General features: G+C 45.9%; 2 pseudogenes; one reads left to right on the forward strand and one right to left on the reverse strand.

The window, feature by feature from the left end:
• Positions 1-10,905: 10,905 nt before the first annotated feature.
• LOC102487023 (centromere protein U-like) lies at positions 10,906-12,727 on the reverse strand (annotated as a pseudogene).
• Positions 12,728-12,750: 23 nt separating this feature from the next.
• On the forward strand, positions 12,751-13,817 carry LOC102487438 (periphilin-1 pseudogene; annotated as a pseudogene).
• The last annotated feature ends 1,280 nt before the right edge of the window (positions 13,818-15,097 follow it).

Below are 15,097 nucleotides of genomic sequence, written 5' to 3' on the forward strand. Positions count from 1 at the left end.
GACTCTCTGATGCTGCTTTAGGTGATCAGAGCGAGCAAAGTTCCTGTTGCAATCGGTGCAGAGGTAGGGCCGCTCCCCGCTGTGCCTTCGCTTGTGTCTGCTGAGCTCGTCTGAGCGGGGGAATTTCCACGTGCATCCCATCACGTTGCATACGTAGGGCTTCTCCCCTGGTCAAATAGAGAGACTTGTCATGCTTCGTGGTAGGGTAAGGCAGGGACGCTGAAAGTAAGAAGAGTTGTGAGCATGCTGGAGCGGAAGGAGAACCAGAGGTGAGGAGCCTGCAGCTGGTTAGTGAAGGAGTGAGATGGCAGCTGGAACAGGAGCAAGAGGAAAGCTCTGAAGGAAAAGGAAGGGAAAAAGAAAAATAGAAGAGGCAGGTGTTGGCAGGGAAGTCACTGGGCGTATAGGAAGCTGAGGGAAGGGAGGGTCTGGGGTCTTTTGGCCTAAGAGGAGGTCCATGAAGTGGTTGTCCCAGTAGATGTAGGGCCAAGAACATCCATAGGGCCAAACATCCCAATACAGTCACCACCACAAAAGGGTACACCCAGAGTGGCTCTGACACATGCTCAGAGCCATCTCTAGGATGACTTGAACCATTTTTTTGAATTTCTCTAGGATCTTCTGGGGTTCCAGGCTCAAAGGAGGTGGTAATAATCCCAAATATCCCACGGCTTTGTAAATGCACAAAGTCGAAGCCGCTTGCCCTCTCACTCCCATTCCTAGATCCTCACTCACCAGTGTGTTTGCGTTCATGGATTCGGAGATGGGAAGACTTTGCATAAGATTTCCCACAGTCCTGGTATGTGCAGATGTAGGGCCTCAAAATGTCAGAATTCTTCTGGAACTGACAGCTCTGGGTCTTAAGGTTCTGTTTCTGCTTTTCTGGGAGTCGTTCTTCAATCACGTGGGAAGTTGGAAAGTACAGGAATCCTGGGTATGGCAATGACAAGGGTGGATAGGACACCATATGGTCCCCATAGGGGGTGTGGTCATCAGCGAAGTTGGTCATATGGTCCCCTTTGAAGGTCATCATCTGGCCCCCTCTGAGGATCTGGTTACCCCCAGTGATTGTCATGTGACTCCTATAGAGGGTCTGGTTTCCACTGGAGAGTGTCATCTGACCTTCTTTAAGGGTTGTCATCCGGTCCCCACTGAAAGTCATATGGTCCTCAGTGAGGGTCTGGTCACCTATGAAGGTCATGACATGGCCTCTTTCGAGAGTTGTTATCTGGCTTTGATGGAAGGCCTGGTTATCACCAGAGGTCTTCACCTGATTTCCATACAGGACTGCCACCTGGCTCCTACTGAGGTCATCGTAATTTAGGTTCTCCATCTGGCCACCTTCATTGGAGATTGCCCTTGCGTTAGCAAGGACGGCCATCTTCTGACAATCAGTGAACACCATCCTTGAGGCGTCAGTGACATCTATCATCTGGGAGCCTGTTGGTTTTATCTGATCAACAAAGGTCTCTTTTGGGCCTATGGGAAAAGTCTCACTTAGGTCTCCAAGGGGCACATCAAGGGCTTTAACAGGAGGTGTTGTTGCGTTCTGGATGAGGACCGGTCCAGGGATCTTGGAACCTTCAGAAGTCACCACTGAGGGCCTCAAGGGAGGTATCACCTGGTTGTGGTTTGACTCATGCTGGCTGTCGTCCCCTGGGGCAGTCGGAGGCATGTACGGCTGTGGCTCTAACACAGCTGGGGTTTTTGCCTGTTCCTTATATGGTTCAGTGAGGTCCTGGAGAAACTCTTTAATTTCTTCAATGGTCTGGACATAAGAGTACGTCTCTTTGCTGTTGCCCAATGACATAACTAGATCTTCAGTTGCTGGATCCTGAAAAAAAAAAAAAAAAAAAAAACCAACCAGGGGTTTATTTATACTCAAATCCTAATTCCACATACTCTTCCCCATCCCTGCTGCCCCTATCCCAGTCTGGCCCACCATCATCTCTTCTCTAGAAGCCTATAATTGCCTCTCAACTGCCCCCCTGCCCCGGTCCTGGAACTGACTCGACCAGCGCTCCATCTGTGCACAGAGTAATTTCTCTCGAACGCAAACTTACTGTGTTACTTCTGTCTACCAGTGGATGCAGGAGTCTAGATGAATGCATATAAACACCCTACCATTCCTTGCAGAGACCTTGCTCCAGAGACTTTTCCAATGATGCCCTGCCTCCTGACCTCTTACTAGAGATACGGTTAAACGAATGAACTTTCAAGTGTCTTATTTCACTCCCATAATAACCCATGAAGATAGAAGATCTAGCTCAAACCTATATTCACTGTAGATACTTCTCCCAGAGGAACCCAGGGACTCTAGCTTTCTGAGACCCATTCTGGAAAGCACCAGCTTCCAGGAACCATCCTACTATGGACTGAGTATTTGTGTCTCCAAAATTCACAGGTTAAAATCTAGCTTCTAATATGACAGCATAGGAGATGGGGCTTTGGGGAAGTGATTTGGTCTGTAGGCAGAACCCTTGTGAATGGGATTAGTGCCCTTCTAAGAGACTGTAATTCTTGGCTTCCATCATGGGAAGATCCAGCTAGAAGGCACTATCCATGAACAAGAAAGCAGCCCCTCACCAGACAATAATTCTGCTGACCCTCTAATCTTGGACAGAGACATGCTAATTCCCGCAGGATGTATTCAAAATGTGTCGGAACCATCACTGAATATGAAGTGAGGATGCTGAAGTTCTCCCATTCTACTCCAAATTCATGGAAATAATAGATGGCAGGGCCAGCAGGTGGCAGGATGATTAAGGGCGCTGGACTCCCACATAGCCAACTGCAGTTTGAGTCCCAGACCAGGTGGCTTGCTTTCTTGATTTCTTTCTCTGTCTCACTCTGTCCCTCTCTGGTCAAATTAAAATAAGTGAATAAATAAATAAATAAAGTTAACTAAAATAATAATTTTTTTTTAGAGGTTTTTGCTATAGGGCACATGTGCTCGCCAGACAGACAGAGACAGAGAGACTGAAAGCGAGAAATCACCCCCCAGGGGGAATGGCCACGCTGCGATCCCTTCTCCTCCAGTCTCCTCTCGGGATCTTGGGCACATACACACACCTGCCCAGCGTGAGTCCTAAGCCACCGGGTCCGGGACTTGAACCGCAGTCGACCACATGGGAGCCCAGCGACACATTCATTACACTAACTGCTGGTCCTGATAAAATAATTCTTTTTTTAAAAAAAAAGAAAATGAAAGAAATGACAGATGGCTTTAAATTTAAATTTCCTTGGACTGGCAGGTGGTGTGGTGGTTAAAGTGATGGACTCCTACATGGCTCACTGTGGTTCAAGTCCCAGACCTGGTGGCTTGCTTTCTCACTCCCTCTCTTTCTCTATGTCTCTCTCTGGTCAAATTGAATAATATAAAGGGGGACTCAAAGAAGAAATCAAAGGGAAATTATAAAATACTGAGACATGAATGAAAACAAAAACAACATACAAAAATGAGCTGTAGCAAAAGCTAAAGTAGCAATTTGTAACTATAAACACATTAAAGACTGAGAAACATCTTGAATCAGTATCTTAGCTTTACAACCAAAGGAAGAAATAGAGAATGAACTAAATCCAAAACTAGCAGAAGAAAAGGAATAAATACTAGATCAGAGAGGGACCAGCAGTTAGCGTAATGGCTATGTCACTGGACTCCCATGTAGTCGACCATGATTCATGTCCCAGACCCGGTGGCTTGAGCTCATGCCGGGCGTATGTGCATGCATGCCCAGGATCCCGAGAGGAGAATGGAGGAGAAGGGATTGTGGCATGGCCATCCCTCCAGGGTGGGGGGTGATTTCTCGCTTTCTGTCTCTGTCTCTCTCTGTCTTTCTGGTGAGCGCACGCGCCCTACAGTAAAAACCTCTCAAAAAAAACCCAAAAAAAAAAAAAAAAAAAAAAAAGATTAGATCAGAGGGATCAGCAGATGGCATAATGGTTACATTGCTGGACTCCTACATAGTCAATCATGGTTTGAGTCCTGGACCTGGCAGATTAAAACTCACGTTAGGGGCATGGGCATGTGTGCCCCAAATCCCAAGAGGAGAATGGAAGAAAAGGGATTGCTGTGTGAACATCGCCCCTGGGGAGTGATTTCTGACTTTCTGTCTCTCTGGTGAGCATACATGCCATATAGTAAAAATCTCTCTAAAAGAAAAAAAAAAAAAAAAAAAACGAAGGAAGATTCCTTAACATAATAAAAGCCATTTGTTAAAAACCCACAGTAAACATCATGTTCAATGTTAAGGTCGAAAACTTTTCCTCTAAGATCAGAAACAAGACAAGGATGCCTTCTGCGCTATTCTATTCAACACTGTACCAGAAGTTTTAGCTAGAGTAATTAGGCAAGAAAAGGAATAAGAAACATAAATAGGAAAAGAAGTGGGGCCGTCAAGTGGTATGGTGGTTAAAGGTGCTGGACTCCCACTTGGGCGAACACAGTTCGAGTTCCAGACCTGGTGGTTTGCTTTCTCACTTTCCCTCTGTCTTTTTCTCTGTCTCTCTCTGATCAAACTGGAAAATAATAATAATAAAGTTAAATTTTTAAAAAGTAAAGTTATCTGTTTGCAGATGATTTGATGCTATATGTAAAAGATCTTAAAGATTCTGTGCTCATATACTAAATCTATTAGAACTAATAAATAAATTTGCAAAGTACCAGAATACAACACCAACGCAAAAACCAGTTGTATTTCTATATATATATATACAACAATTAGTAAACCAAAAAGGGAATCAAGAAAACAATTTCAGGGGCCAGCAGATGGCGTGATGGTTAAGGGTGTTGGTCTCCCACATGGCTGACCACGGTTCAAGTTCCAAACTATATAATATAGTATATACAGTGGAATATTATTCAGTCTTTTTCACTCTCTCTTGCTCTGTCCCCCTCTGGTAAAATAAATACATAAAATTAAATAAAATATTAAAATTTTTTTCATTTAAAACAGCATCAAAAAGAACAAAATAGGGATTAACCAAGGAGAGTAAAGACATACAAAACATTGCTGAAAAAAATTAAAGACGTGGGGACCAGCAGTTAGCATAATGGCTATGTCGCTGGACTCCCATAGTCGACCGTGGTTCACGTCCCAGACCCGGTGGCTTAAAACTCACGCTGGGCGCATGTTCATGCATGCCCAAGATCCCGAGAGGAGAATGGAGGAGAAGGGATTGTGGCATGACCATCCCCACTGGGGGATGATTTCGTGTTTTCTGTCTCTATGTCTCTCTGACTGTCTGGCGAGCGTACACGCCCTATAGCGAAAACCTCTCGGAAAAAAAACGAAAGAAAGACATAAAAATGTAAGACAAAACATACACACACAGGAAAACAAAATGAGTAAACAAACAAAAAAATGGAAGGACGTACTGTGCTCATGGACTGGGAAACTTAATATCATTAAGATGACAATATTACCCAAAGATAACCATAGATTCAATGAAATTGTTACCCAAACGCCAGTGCTATTTTTTGCAGAACTAGAAAAGTGCATGCTAAAATTCATAAAATCACAGGGGACTCCAGTTATTCAAAACAATCTCAAAAAAGAACAATGTTGAACCCGCACTTTCTGATTTCAAAACTTACACAGCCCCTCCCCACTTACTGACCGACCCATTTCACAACCACTCAGATCTGTGGCCAGTTCTCCAGGCGGGGGAACCCGCTTTCTCAGTCTGTGTCTTGTTCTGCAGTTGGTTAGTATTAACTACTACAAGTGTTCGCGATCATGTAAGACTACATACTTCATTGATGAATTTGTGTTTCACTGTGTACCCATAGCAGCCTGCAGAATAAATAAAAATGATTTTGCCACATTTACATTATCTTGTGGTGGTGGTCTTGTTGCTTTCTGGCATTTATCTAATGTACGCCTTTTGTATGGATAGAATGACGTTATCTCGTGTGGTATCGTGTGAAATACGCGTACTTCATGTCACCATGACGTTGCCCACGACATCTGCCTTTGAGCGCCTCACTTACTGACCAATTCACTTAACGACCTAGTCGTATGAACAGGAATGGAGAGATGGAGAAGCGATTGTGGCATAATCACACCCCATCGGGTTGCTTTCTCTCTCTCCCCCTCCTCTCTGGTAAGTAGACGTATCCTCTGGTAGTGAAAGAGAGAGAAAGAGAGGAAGGAAGAAAGGAAGGCTATTTTGAGGGAGAGACCACATTTGCATAAATTTTATTACATCATATTGTTATAATTGATCTATTTTTGGTTATTGTTCATTTCTTACTGTGTCTAATTTATAAATTGAGCTTTATCATAGTTACACATGTATAGGAAAAAGGTAGTATATATAGGTCTCAGAAATACCCAAGGTTTGGGACCAGCAGTTAACGTAATGGCTATGTCGCTGGACTCCCATGTAGTCGACCGCGGTTTGAGTCCCAGACCCGGTGGCTTAAACTCACACCGGGCACGTGTATGCCCAGGATCCCGAGAGGAGAATGGAAGAGAAGGGATTGTGGCGTGGCCATACCCCCTGGGGGGTGATTTCTCACTTTCTGTCTCTCTCTGTCTCTCTGGCGAGCGCATGCACCCTATAGCAAAAAACTCTCCAAAGGGGGGAGAAAAAAAAGAAATACCCAAGGTTTCAGGCAATCACTGGGGGGGTCTTGGAAATATCCTCCCAGTGGATAAGGGGGGACTATGGTATATACAAACAGTGAAATATTAGTCAGCCTTAAAATGGAAGGAAATTTTGACATATGGTACATCATGGATGAACCTTGAGGACATTATGCTAAATGAAAAAAAGCCAGTCACAAAAACGACAAATGCTGTGTGATTCTCCTTATACGAAGTACTTTAAAAATAGTCAAGATCACAGACAAAAAGTGAAATAGTGGTTACCTGGGGGGGCGCAGGGATGGGGAATGGGAAGTTATGTTTAAGGGGTAGAGTGTTTCACGATGTAAAAAGAATGCTGGAGAGGGGCGGCAGGGGTGGCTGCACAATATTTTGAATGTATTTAAATATTACCACCAAACTGCTCTCAAAAATGGCTACCACGGTAATTTTATGTGTGTTCGAACACAATTTAAAAACAATCAGAAAATACAAAAACCTCAAACTGAAGGGTTCTCTGAGATGATGTTCATTAAAAATCAACCTCTAGGGGGCCAGCAGTTGGCATAATGGCTATGTAGCTGGACTCTCATGTAGTTGATGGCAGTTCGAGTCCTGAACCCAGTGGTTTAAAACTCACGCCAGGCACGTGTGCGTGCGTACCCAAGATCCCGAGAGAAGAACGGAGGAGAAGGGATTATGGAGTGGCCATCCTCCCTGGGGGGGTGATTTCTCGCTTTCTGTCTCTCTGTCTCTCTCTTTCTGGCAAGCACATATGCCCTATAGCAAAAACCTCTCCAAAAGCCAAAAGAAAACCAAAAACCAAAAAACAAAAACATCAATCTCTAGGACCAACAGATCATGTAATGATTACCTTGCTGGACTCCCATGTACACGACTGCAGTGCAAATCCCAGACCCGGGGTAGCTTAAAACCCACCCCAGACGCATGTTCGTGTGTGCCCAAGATACTGAGAAGAGAATGGAGAAGGGACTGCGAGGTGGCCATCCCTTCTAGGGGGTGATTTCTCGCTTTCTCTCTGTCTCTCTGATGAGCACACACATCCTTAAGCAAAACTCTCACTTAAAAAAAAAAAAAAAAAAATCAGCCTCTAAGGATAGCCAGTTGGGTGGTGGTTAAGGTGGCTGGATTCTGCATGGCTGCCTTTAAATCTGGAGTCTGAGATCTGACCAGAAAAGACAGCGCCTGTAGTGTATGCCTAAAATCCTGACAGGAGGGAGAAATGGAGAAGGGATTGCAGCATCGCCATTCCTTGTGGGAGGTGCCTTCTCATTCTTTCTCTCTCTCTTGTGAGCGCATGTACCCTGGGGCAAAAAATGTTTTAATTTGCCTTTAATAACGGCTTGCTCTCAGGCTTCCTTCCCCATCATTCTCTGCTCTTGGCTACTTCCCACCTCCACTGCTGGAAGGCGAGCCCGTTTGAGCCAGAGAACTCCTATTTTGTCTTGAGCAAGGTCTGACGGAACCTCAGAAAACGGGCCCAGTGGAGGACTTCTGATTTTCACTCTGCCCTCTCCGGGCCGGCCTCGAGTCGCTACCCTTCCAGGCTCTCGGGAGGCACAGGGACCCCTCAGGTGGCGTAAGGAATCCCTAATCCAGCAGTCTCGCTGCGGGCCAAGCCTCCTCACCTCCACTATTCTGCAAACCCACCCAGGACCTCTGGCTCGCCTCTCCTGCGTATGCTTCCAGTCCCCCATCGACATTCGAAGGCACCCAGGCCCAGGCCTGGTCTGGGGACAGAGAGTCGCTCGAAAGGCCCTGAGGGCCGGGGCCGACAGGACCAGCCCCACCACGGGCTCTTAGGTGGCGGGGTCTGGCTGACGGAAGGGATGCCCTAAGCAAAGCAGGCACGTGGAGGTGCTTCCTAAACGCGCGCTGGGGTAAATCCGCACTTTGGGACGCCTCTGCCCGGCCCTCCCTATTAGTGGACTCTCTGGCTACCATTCCTGACCCCTCAACGTTGGCGTTTCTGATCTCCCAACCTACGACAATGACCTGTGTCAGCAGGCCGGGACTCACCAGAAGTAGATCCAAAGTGTTGGCCAGGGCTGCAGCTGCGGTGCTGGACCCAGAAGAACTCATACTGGGTTGGGGATGCCAGGCCTGGATTCTTATAGCACCTGGCCTGGTCCCAGATTGGGTGGGCCACGCCCTTGGGGGCGGAGCCGGGAGGCACGGCCAATCCCCCACCTGTGCTGTCTGGACTTCTCGGGGTAGACTGAGCCACCGCGGGATTGAGGTGCCTCCAGGCGCTAATCACCTAGCGCCTACTGTGCGGGGGAAGCAATTTACATCAATTAGCTCCTTCCTCAACGCGGATCTCCGAGATGGGTTTTACCACCGTCCTCAGGTGATGCGGAAACTGCTACCCAGAGAGGTTAAGGTTTTGCTGCAGGACACAAACAGTCAATCACAGATCTTAGATCTGAGCTCCAGCGGTTTTGCTTTTGTGATCTGAGTCCTTAAACACACAAAAAAACTTCAGCTTGTAGATCTAAACAGCCGCTAGATGATGCAAATTCCACCTCTTAGGCTACCTGTGAATTTAATCAAAGTTACTGCTCGAAAGTCAGTCTGAGATTGGGTCAGATCACTCTTGAAATTATAATGGTATTTTTTTATATCGACTCCTCCCCCACTCCACCCCCAAGTCTCAGCCGGTTTCACCCCAGCAGGGTCTGAATCACACGGGGCCACAGTGAGCATCTTCCGACCCTCTGCAGACTCCACTGGGACCTCGGGACCTCGTCTTCTAGAACTTCAGTGATTTTTAGAACAACTCAGTGGGGCCAGCAGATGGCGAAGTGGTTATGTCGCTGGACTCCCATGTAGAGGACCACGGTTCAAGTCCCAGAACCAGTGCTTTAAAAGTCACGCCAGTCCTGCGCGCGCGCGTGTGTGTGTATGCACGCGCATCGTGCGCGAATCCCCCAAAATCTCCAGAGGAGAAGGGACTGCAGCGTGGCCAACACCCCTGTGGGGGTGAGTTCTCATTTCCTGTCTCCTTGTCTCTTTCTGGTGAGCGCACACACCCACCCTATAACAAAAATCTCTCTCTCAAAAAAAGACAAAAAAACAGCTCAGTCACGACCTAGTCCACCCCGCCTGGCTTCTGGTTTCTAAAGTTTTTCACCAAAACCACCTGGTCCATGTATCCTTCCACAGAAGTCCATGGATGCCCAGGGCCAGACCGTGGACATCATTGGCTCCAGTCCCATGGCCAATATGGAACATTTTACCGGGGTCCTTCACAGTTGTCGCCTGCCCTATGCCCGCTTCCCGGCCTCGAGGACACTCAGAAAATGAGTCCAAATAAAGCTTTGGACTCCTCTGCCTCTTAACTTCCCTTTGGTTCTTTTATTTTATTTATTTATTTACTTACTTACTTACTTATTTTTGAGAGGTTTTTGCTATAAGGCATGTGCGCTCGTCAGTAAGAGAGAGAGACAGAGAGACAGAAAGCAAGAAATCACCCCCCAGAGGGGATGGCCACACCGCAATCCCTTCTCCTCCATTCTCCTCTCGGGCTCTTGGGCACGCATGCACATGTGCCTGACGTGAGTTTAAGATGCCGGGTCCAGGACTCGAGTCTCGGTCGACTACGTGGGAGTCCAGTGACATAGCCATTACGCTAACTGCTGGTCCCTGTTTTGTTCTTTTGAGCTTCCTGGTCTATCGGTCCAGGATTTCTGTCCCATTCCTTCACTCCTCCCTAACTATGACCTCACCCCACAGGGCTGTTTGGATTCTAGGGCACACACAGGCCACAGATTGAAGGACTTCTATCTGCAGTTCCACAATGGCCAACAACAACATATTGAAAGAACAGTTACACATGCAACAGATCCCCAATAATTACATCTTGGCTATTGTTTTTTAATACGTTTTTTAAAATTATTTTATTTAACTTTATTTGTTTATTTTAATTTGAGGGACAGAGCAAGAGACAGAGTGAGAAAGTGAGAAAGCAAGCCGCCAGGACCAGGAGTCAAACCATAGTCGGCCTTGTGGGAGACTGGTGCCCTTAACCACCACGCCATCTCCTGGCCCCGCATCTTGGCAATTCTTTAAATATATCATAAAAATATCTATAGTAGATGATAACCCGAACCTGACTTCAGCTTCCATTTCAAACGATCATGTTCCTGTACCCTCCCGGTGATACCAGCGCGCGTGTATGCTGACCTTTTTTATTTTCAAGAAAGAATTTTTATTTACAGAAGCACAGTTTCAGAAGGTAACTGAGGAACAGGAGACTCATCTTACACAGGCACATTTGGGTAGACTGGCTTTCTCATTCTTGGTCCAGAAGCTTCTTTAATGGATGATTGATATTTTGCAGATGCTTTTCAGCTCCCAAGAGAGTTCTTGCTTTAACTAACAGCGCTGGAAGGCTGGACAAATCATACGTTTCCTTGACGTTTGGTTCTTTCACTGGAACATCTGAATAATCTTGATAAAGTTGTTTTAAACTATGTAAGAAATACGCGACATTCCTAAGGGATGATTTTCTGTCCTTGAGTTCGTCATACTGCTTGTAGTTGTTTCAGCTGTGGTTCTAAACCCGAGCGGTTCCAATCAAATGCTGCCTTTTCTTTTCGATATCTGAAATATTCTTAGCATTCTTCCTTTTCAGATTTTTCAACATCTGGACTTCTCTCAGTGTTTTGATAAGTTTTTCTTCTTCTTCTTCTTCTTCTTCTTCCTCCTCCTCCTCCTCCTCCTCCTCCTCTTCTTCTTCTTCTTCTTCTTCTTCTTCTTTTGAGAGAGTTTTTGCTATAGGGCACTTGTGCTCGCCAGAGAGACAGAAAGTGAGAAATCACCCCCCAGAGGGGATGGCCACACCGCAAAATCCCTTCTCCTCCATTCTCCTCTCAGGATCTTAGGCACGCATGCACACGTGCCCAGAGTGAGTTTAAGCCACCAGGTCCAGGACTCGAGCCGCGGTTGACTACATGGGAGTCCAGTGACATAACCATTACTCCAACTGCTGGTCCCTGATGAGTTCTTCTTTAATACTAAAATGAAATTTGTTGATGGCTCCCTTACAAATTTCAGATTATATTTTTTGTTTATATTCTAGGAAGATTTTCGCAAATGCAGACAAAACAATGCCCTGCCCCGTGATGTCACTAGTTTTCTTTCCTTCTAGACACCAAATATGCATCCTGTCGGAGAGATCTGGGTCTATGGCTTCGCTTCTTGATTTCTTCTCTTTGCCATGGGACAGCTTCCCTGTATTCTGAGTTTTCTGTTGACTTTCTGTTTCGAGAATCTCTTTGACAACACAGGACTGGGCACTGAGGGGTCCTGTCTCTTTAGCAGTGGCCAATTCAGCTGACTTATATGAATGTCCTGAAGATCCCATAGTTGGAATAGTTTCATGCTGCGTATTTATTTTTTCTGTTGATTTAACTTTTCTTCTTATATCACTTTCTTCAGTGCTTTCAGATTCATTGCTAATGGGCTCTAGTTTTCTTCCTGGCTTTTTTTTCACTGAGTTTTACAGATTTTTAAAAAATTATTTTATTTAATTTCACTTATTATTAGTATTATTATTACTATTATTATTTTGACCAGAGAGTGACAGAGAGAGAAAGAGAAGGAAGGTGAGAAAACAAGTCACCAGGTCTGGGACTTGAACTGTGGTAGGCCATGTGGGAGCCCAGCGCTTTAACCACCGCGCCACCTGCTGACCCTGATTTTTACAGATTTGCTTCCACTTGCTTCATTTTCCAAAGTGTCCAAACTTCTTTGGCTTCTTTTCCTTGAGGCACTGAAGGGGGAGATGATCTGCAGTGTTTGCAGAGTTCTTCATCCGCGTATGTAACAATGCTATACAAAGGGGGACCAAAGGTTTCGTAAGGTTCTGTATCTTGGCCATTTTCATGAGATACCGGAATTGTCAGGAAAATCAAACACATCAGTAGCCTGTGCTTCTGACCAGCTTTAACTTCCACAGAATGTGCTTTTCTTAAAGTGTTCTTTGAGAGTCTTGCACCCGCAGCCCTGGGGGACTGCTCCGCGTGCACTGACTCTTAAGACTGGTAGAGACGAGGTTTACGGGGTCTCCCAGCGGCCCTGAGTTGGAGACTGTTGAAAACTTTAAATTTCATTCCTGAAAGGACTCAAGGCTTACAAAAGAGATGAAATGTGGTCTGAAGGGTGATATGAGTATGAAAGAGTTCCAAGAGAACGAGTACCTCCTCGAAGCCACCCCCGTGATGGCTACCATAGGATAGTTAATGTTGTGCCAAAGAAACCACTACTGCCAGACAGACCTGGTGAAGGAAGCTACAATGTGTCTCTCACTGAAGATACTACAGTCATGGTGACTACCGAGAATACGACGAGGGCCGCAGTTTTCTCATGAGCGAAGAAGTGGTCCACCTCACAGAGGAGATTCTGGTTCTAGATGGACAAGAGATGATCACTCTGCAAGCCGGCAGCCTGAATACAGGGACATGAGAGATGACTTTCGAAGAAAAAGTTTCTACTCTTCCCGTTATGTGAGAGACTGGTCTCCTTAGAAAAAGGACACTCATTTTTTCAGAGCATCATCTCTTGGCCGAAAGGACTCTCCACACAGCAGACCTGGCTCCAGCATCAGCAGCAGAAGCTACTCTCCTGAAAGAAACGAAACGTGCTCTTGCCATCAACCACAACATAGAAGTAAAGAGGCCCGTCCAGTCTTTGAAAACGTCAAGAGGCACATCACCCTCAAGTTCTGCAGCAGTTTCTTCATCAAAGGCGTTAGACAAACCCAGTAGGCTTACTGAAAAGGGGCTTGCTGAGGCTGCAAGCAAGTGGGCTGCCGAAAAACTAGAGAAATTGGATGAAAGTAACTTGCCTGAACTTTCTGAGTATGAGGCGGGAACCCCAGCACCGTCGTTCATTGGTCAGCCAGAAGAACCTGAGTCGAATGCAACAGATGGCATAGGATTATTTGAAGATGGTCAACTGAACAGTCGTTCTAAAGCTACAGCATCGAAAACCAAAGAGACGGAACAGGTTTACCGACAAGACTGTGAAACTTTTGAGATGGTGGTGAAAATGCTGCTTGAAAAAGAGCCTCCATTAGAAAAGCCTTTCCAGTTTGCATTGAGGCAGAATTTACGTGCAATAGGTGAGCGGTGTGTTGAAGAGCTCAAGCGTTTCATTGCAGAATATGATGCTTTCGCTCAAGATCTTGGAGAGCCTTTGTAGAGGATTTCTTGCTCAGACAAAAAAAAAAAGTTTCTAGATGTCTCCCCACCTCCCTTGGATTGTGTAAGTCCTTAATATATGGAATTTTTGTGATGGAGAAGTACTTTATGATAGCTAACTACATTTTTAATATCAAATAAACATCCAAAATAGTCAAAAAAAAAAAAAAAAGACTGGTAGAAAAGATAGGAAGATGCGGGAGGGAGAGTGGGGGCTCGCTCAGCGTCTGTGGGCAGGGCTGGCCTGGGTGACACAGCAGCACCTCCTTCAGTGCGCCTCCTTCCTCCCAGAGGGCTCTTCCTGGGCACAATGCTCCTTCCTTTGCCCCTAATGTTTTATAATCGATTTCAGTGAGAGACACACTTGTCTCCACCCCCCGCAAATTAACAGCTTTTTTGAAGTATAATTGACATCTCATCAGCTATACGTACTTGAAGTCTAGAATTTGATAAGTTTGACACCAGAGAAAACATGACTTGAAGCAAGACAGTGAGCGTGTGCCTCACCCCAGACATGTCCGTGCGCTTTGTGGTCCTTCCTGCGCCTCCAGCCGCAGGCCAGCACTGATTTCCTCTCTGTCAGGTACAGATTACAGTAGCCCCTCCGCACCCGTGGGGATGGGGCCTAGGATCCCCACAGAAACCCAAATCGAGCTGCTCGAGTTCCTGATATGAAATGGTGTAGTATTTTTGTATACACGCCATCTGCTCTTTTTCTTCCTTCCTTCCTTTTCTTTCTTTCTTTTCCTGTCTTTGTTATTGCCAGTGGCTGTGTGCAAGAGAGAGAGAAAACCCACCCCCCAATGGGGCACGGTTATCCCCCAATCCTTTTTCCTTCATTTCTCCACTTGCAGATGCGAAACAGAAGATAAGAAGGGCCAGGTTTAGTTGGCATTTCCTAGAGTTTTATCTCCTAGGAGCTGCGATCATACAGAACATACTCTATTTTTGGACGGCTTCCTTCACTCAGCATCATCACGGACCTGCGCTGCATCAATGGTCACTGTGTTGTTGCTGAGCCATGTGGCATTGCAGGGCTGCATCAGGTTGTCTGTCCATTCATAGCCGTTTAGGTTGTTTCCACTTCTCAGCTCTGCCAGTAAGGGTGCTGGGAACATCAGGTAAGATCTCCATAAGGACACGTGTTTTCCTTTCTCAACGGTAAATTCCTGGAAGTGGAATGGTTGGATCATACGGCAGCTGTGCATACTTGTGGTTTTTAAAGTGGAAAATAGAAAATTTGAAAAGGAGGTGAAGCCTAGTCCCATAGTCTAGTGGTTA

This window comes from Tupaia chinensis, unplaced genomic scaffold (assembly GCF_000334495.1).
Source record: "Tupaia chinensis unplaced genomic scaffold, TupChi_1.0 Scaffold000387_1, whole genome shotgun sequence".
In the NCBI taxonomy this organism is placed as follows: Eukaryota; Metazoa; Chordata; class Mammalia; order Scandentia; family Tupaiidae; genus Tupaia; species Tupaia belangeri.